The 6000-nt window shown below is 38.6% G+C and overlaps 1 protein-coding gene across 1 annotated transcript in view; it reads right to left on the minus strand.

Annotated features, from left to right (window-relative positions):
- The window catches only part of cpxm1b (carboxypeptidase X (M14 family), member 1b), a 30055-nt gene extending 24311 nt beyond the window's left edge, over window positions 1-5744 (minus strand). Inside the window, exon 1 of the mRNA XM_073812187.1 lies at window positions 5489-5744. The gene's annotated coding sequence lies outside the window, so the exon portion shown is untranslated. The remainder of the gene's footprint in view (window positions 1-5488) is intronic.
- Window positions 5745-6000: the final 256 nt, after the last annotated feature.

Here is a 6000-nt window from a genome sequence, read left to right on the forward strand (position 1 = left end):
AGATTCGTCTGTAGATCTCTGACGAGGTCCGTGGGGGTGGGAGGTAAAGGGGGGGGGGACGGCAGATTGATGAAGAGCTGAAGTGGGTCCCTGGGTGACACACGCTCCACTCCACAATATTAAAAACTCCCACACGTTTTTGGGGAGGCAAAATTGCCCTTGCTGGAACGATGGTGTATTTTTTCCCAGTAATGAGCAGCATTTGTTTTATCTTGATAGATGGGACGTTGAGGAGAATTCATATCATCCCAAAACTCTCAAACTGGCTTCCATTTATGCCTGGGTGCCCTATTGATTGCTTTTGAAGGACATCTTGACGAGTACGCAAGGGATGCCTTCAGGAGAGAATGGTCCAAAGCTCGTGCCTCGACACAATGAGGCTTCCGTGAATTTTTTTTTAAGAAAAAGAAACATTTCGGAAGTTGACTTCCGTAGTCTTGCAAACTCGTACTGTAACCATTGTTGGTGTGCTTTTGTGGAGCGGTACCCTTTTAAAAAGTACACTTTTACATGTAAAATCTTAGTGCATATTAGTACTGGTACCTCAGAGGTACAGTACAGTAAATGGTACATGTTAGGAGCTTTTTAAAGGGTACTGCCGCATTGACAGCTTGGGATTATTTATTTCCCATTTTTTCTGACAGAAAAAACTCCATAATTAGAGACTTCCAAACTTTTTAAAAGTGCATATAAATAAACTTAATCTCTTACACTGCGAAAAATTATTTTCAAGAATTTTTTTTTAGTATTTCTGTCTTGTTTTCAATACAAATATCTAAAGACTCTTAAATTAGGATGCTTTTTCTTGATGAGCAAAACGACCCAAGAAAATACATCTAGTTTTTAGACCTAAAATATCAAATGTAAGTGATTTTGTGCATAAACCAAGCAAAAATATCTGCCAATTTGCAGATAATTGGCAGATTTTTTTGCTTGTTTTATGCACAAAATCACTTAAATTTGATATTTTTGGTTTAAAAACGAGACTTATTTTCTTGGGTCGTTTTGCTTCTTTGTTTTTGCCTACTTCTGTCAATATTACACCTTTTAGTTAACAGTCACTGTTTTGTGCAAATTTACAGGTTTAAATTTTTTGGGAGCAATTAATCCACAAAACACCGAGTGGCATTCAGAGAATTTAATCATACAAGCTGGACCCAGACCAATGTGTCAAAATGACCCTATTACGCTGACAGGGACACTAGATCGCTGGCCGGGCCTCTCATGGGTTGTTGTCAGACCCGACTCCCTCACCACAGGATGTAAATGGCTGTTTAAATGAATTAATGTAAGGTTTCTTTCTTACATGCCCCAGTAATATTGAAACCATTACGGGACTCTCCGGAGTTGGCATGGCCAGCGCTTAGTGTTTAATGTCTTCCACGTTGATCTTATTAATCTAAACAGTGCGGCACAGCTGCTCTGGATCTACCGTTTCCGAGCAATGGCGGCAACAGTCTCTCAATCCAGGCACCCATCTGAACAGCTGCCATATGTGGCTACGGCAGTGGAAAAGCTAACCGGCTTGTGTCATTTTCGACACTTAATTCTGACCGCTCCTGGTGCGAAGGTTTTCACAGGGGCTTTATTGAGACACTTCCAAGTATAAACCCGCACCCGGCTGCTATGTTTCTCCCTGAAGCCTTGCCAAAAAAACCCACAGAGGGTTTGATTTATGTTTTTGTGACTCCTACTACCGAACAGTTTAAACTACTTTTGGGCTGTAGAGTTAAGCTTAACCTTACATAAATGTGTTGGTGTCTGGCAGCGAGCAGATTCATTAGAAATGACTTGTTTATAGAGTGAATGACAATGTGTTGATTTCAAGATGGTCATGCTGGACATGTGGCAAACATCAGCAGGATTTTTTTCTCTGACTGAAAACTGTAAATTAGGGAGAAGATAGTAGTTAACAGATTAGATTGAAACTGTGGTTTGTGCCGTGCACGTGTCAGGAAGCTGTGGTATCTCTGAGAGCTTTAATGGATCAATGCTGTTGAATTGGTTTTGGTTTTAATTCTGTTCAAGGTATCAACAAAGTGAAAGTGATGATGAGAAGAGGCAGTAAACATCACCAGATGGATTTGAACCTGCATTGCCTGTTTAGTTTCAATGCCATTTAAAATTCCAGTTTTAGTTGGGCTGCATGTCCAATTAATCGTTTTTTTTTTTAATAAAAAAAAATTCAAATAATTACAAAAACAAGATAATCGAGGTAAAAAAATTATTGTGCATTTAAAATATAAGTTGCATGCTGTTGCACTGATGTGTTTGTAAAGCACTTCAAAGGCACCACACGTGCTTTGACACGTCAACACTTACTTAATAAAAATGTTAAATAAATGCATGTTTTCAAAGTCAGAGTAATCGTGTTAAATAATCGTGATTATGATTTTTACCAAAATAACTGTGATTATGATTTTTGCCTATAATCGAGCAGCCGTAGTTTCAATGCAGCTTCAAAGGACCAAATGAGGCATAAGGGTCTTATCTAGCGAAACGTCATTTTTGTCAAAAATAAAATAAAATAATAAATATGTACTTTTAAACCACAACTGCCGTGTGATGTACCATTTTAAACAATAAACTGACACAAAGACATTAAAGGATTAGTCAATTTTCTTAAAAAAAAATCCAGATAATTTACTCACCAACATGTCATCCAAAATGTCGATGTCTTTCTTTGTTCAGTCGAGAAGAAATTATGTTTTTTGAGGAAAATATTCTAGGATTTTTCTCATTTTAATGGACTTTAATGGACCCCAACACTTAACACTTGACTCAACACTTAAATTTTTTTTTAAACAGAGTTTCAAAGGACTCAAACGAGGCATGAGGGTCTTATCTAGCGAAACGATTGTCATTTTTGACAAGAAAAATAAAACATATGCACTTGTAAACCACAACTTCTCGTCAATCTCCAGTCCTGTGACACGCCAGCGCGACCTCACGCAATACGTCATCACGTCAAGAGGTCACAGATGACGAATGTTAAACTCCGCCCCAGTGTTTACAAGTGTTGAGAAAGAGGACCGTTCCGATGTGTTGTATGTCGAATGATACAAATGAATGTCTTTGTGTCAGTTTATTGTTTAAAATGGTCCCAAATGTGCGTTTCATATATGTAACACGTGACGTTTCTACGTCATTACGCAATAACATAAGGTCGCACAGGCGCTTCACAGGACCAGAGATAGACGAGAAGTTGTGGTTTAAAAGTGCCTATTTTTTATTTTTCTTGTCAAACATGACAGTCGTTTTGCTACATAAGACCCTTATGCCTCGTTTGGGATTGTTTAGAGTCCTTTGAAACTCAGTTGAAAAAAACTGTTAAGGGTTGAGTTAAGAGCTTAGTGTTGGGTTCCATTAAAGTCCATTAAAATGAGAAATATCCTGGAATGTTTTCCTCAAAAAACATAATTTCTTCTCGAGGAAAAGAAAGAAAGAAATCAACATTTTGGATGACATGGTGGTGAGTAAATTATCTGGATTTTTTTAAGAAAATGGACTAATCCTTTAATTAGAATCATTCCACATACAATAACGTCGGAACGGTCCTCTTTCTCCACACTTGTAAACACTGGAGCTGTTGTTTCGCATACATCATGCGTGACCTTTCGACATGATTACATTATACGTAAGGTCACGCTGGCAGAACATAGAAAGACATAAACAGCTTGTATGACATGAGAGTGAGTAAATTATCAGAATTTTTTTGAAATTTTTTTTGTGGTTAAAATTAAGTGTTTGTGTGCAGTTTTATAGTTTTTATAGCCTTTCAGTAAAAATCATTTACTGTAGGTAGAGATGCACAAAATGTTCGGCAAGCTAAACTATTCAGACAAAAATGGTAAAAAAGCATTTTTGGTGAATAAGCGAAAAGACAAAATAAATTTTTCTAAACAATAAAGTTTTTCATAATGTGATCAAATAGCAACCATTGCAGATTGAGATGACCACATGCTTTATAAGTACGGGAAACATGTCAGCATTGTGGAAGCGTTTTAAAGTGTCTGAAAAGTTGTGCATTTTTTGTTTCGGTTCAACCCTACATTTTATTAAATTTGGCTGACTTAATCTTCTATCATAAAAACTACTAGATTAAGTTATTCATCTGAGATTTATCCAGTTTTACTTTGGTTCTTGTTCCCTTTATTTTTCTTCTCACATTTTAAAAATGTGAAACAACATTTGTAAATAATGGGAAAATAGTTAAACAACACAATTATATTTTTTTATTTCCCAGTGCATGATGGAAAGATTATGCTGACCCACAAAATGTTTTTTACCTAATCTAAAAATGTTTACTTTACAGAGACAAACACATGTAGGGCCAGATTTACTAACAGCTTGCGCCAGCGCAAACAATAATTTTGTCATTAAAAAATGACTGTGGGAATTAACTAAAGACGTGTAGTGGATCATTAGCGCTGAAAAGGTGTGGTCTAGTTATTTTTATGACTGACCTTAATTGCATATGCATTTCTAGGAGTTTCCCTTTCAGACCCCAATTTTTTGGGAGAAGATTATTTAAATGTTTCATGCAACTCGATTTACTAATGTTTGTGTGTGTTATGACTGGTATTTGCGCCATTAATTGACGCCGAATAAAAGCATGTCTTAAATCATTTTGCGCTGTAATGGCTGCAATTGTTGCTAAAAAAAGAGGCATCACATAGATTAGTGAGCATGTGGTACAAGGTAGAGGATTGTTTTAACATATAACAGTTTATTTGGAATGCCAGAGGACCATATTAATCAAAAATATTGTTTGCCAAGCCATGTTATTTTTTATTCGCTTGAAGTAAATAAATTAGGAGTCACCAGGAGAAGTTACACAATACCAGATGTTTCAAAACGTGTCCTCCAGTTCTTTTCAGTGAACTAAGGCTTCGTTCGCTGGGATTACACACCCCGAATTTTCCGCTGCGATGTCCGTGGTGCTGAACCCAAGCGCATCAGGTGTTAGTAGATCACCCGCACCTCATCAGCTCTGCTTATTTGCGACCCTGAACTAATTTGCGTTGCTCTTAGTAGATTGCGTTAGTCATTATAGATATCAGCTGTTGTGCCTGTGCTATTTGTTTTGTGCTTTTTTAGTAAATAACCCTCAGATATGACCTCTCACATCAGCGCTTTTTTGGAATTGCAGTCTCACGCTAATTTGCCCCGTTCAGTAAATCTGGCCCTTAGGGTTCACGCAGGAAACAACAGAACATTTTCTGAGTTTATCAGCTTAATTCTGTTTGTTAACATTCAGTGTAATACTTTATCTTTAGTACCCTTAACACAACTAAAAAAAATCATAGTTTAAGAGCTTGTCCTATCTGAGCCAGTTCAGACATCACCGTATTCATGTATTTCAGTTTAGTAACTGTCAATCTAAAGCAAAAGACCGCAGAGAGACATTAACGCAGTCTCTTTCCCTGTCACAGTAAGGTTAACAGGTCGATGTACCGGTGCAGAAAGGCAATGAAATAGAGCTCACCTCAGCACTCTCACCTGGGAGGGGTCCTGCTCGCCCGCTGTCTGAGCAGATGAGAGCTTTAGGTGAAATCTCTGCTCCGGAGGGTGACACCCTTCAGCTCTTTGCCACCTTAATGGCGGAGGCTCAAGCCAGATAATGATGCCGGCAGCCCGACTGTCAGTCTGTGTCTTTTTGCTGCATCCCCTTAAGAGCTCAGCGTGGCACTGGCCATGAATTTGTTAGACTGCTGTATTTTCAAAAGTCATTAATCTAAACAAAGACACCCCGGAGTCGTTTGCGACTCCCTCCGCTCAGCCTCGTCCTCTGTTCGGGACGGAGGAGACGAGCGCTGCGAACTAAAGAGGCAGGTCGACTCAGTTCTGCGGAGCTCTGACGGGTTGACGTGGGTTGCGGAGCGGCGGGCCTCGCAGGTAAAGGGAAGTGTGGCTTTTTCAGCACCTTGGAGAGCTCTTGAAAGGGCTGCAATGACGACTGCGTTGATGAAAGAGATGAGTGATGGTTATGTTGAAGAC

This window comes from Paramisgurnus dabryanus, chromosome 16 (assembly GCF_030506205.2).
Source record: "Paramisgurnus dabryanus chromosome 16, PD_genome_1.1, whole genome shotgun sequence".
Classification (NCBI taxonomy): domain Eukaryota; kingdom Metazoa; phylum Chordata; class Actinopteri; order Cypriniformes; family Cobitidae; genus Paramisgurnus; species Paramisgurnus dabryanus.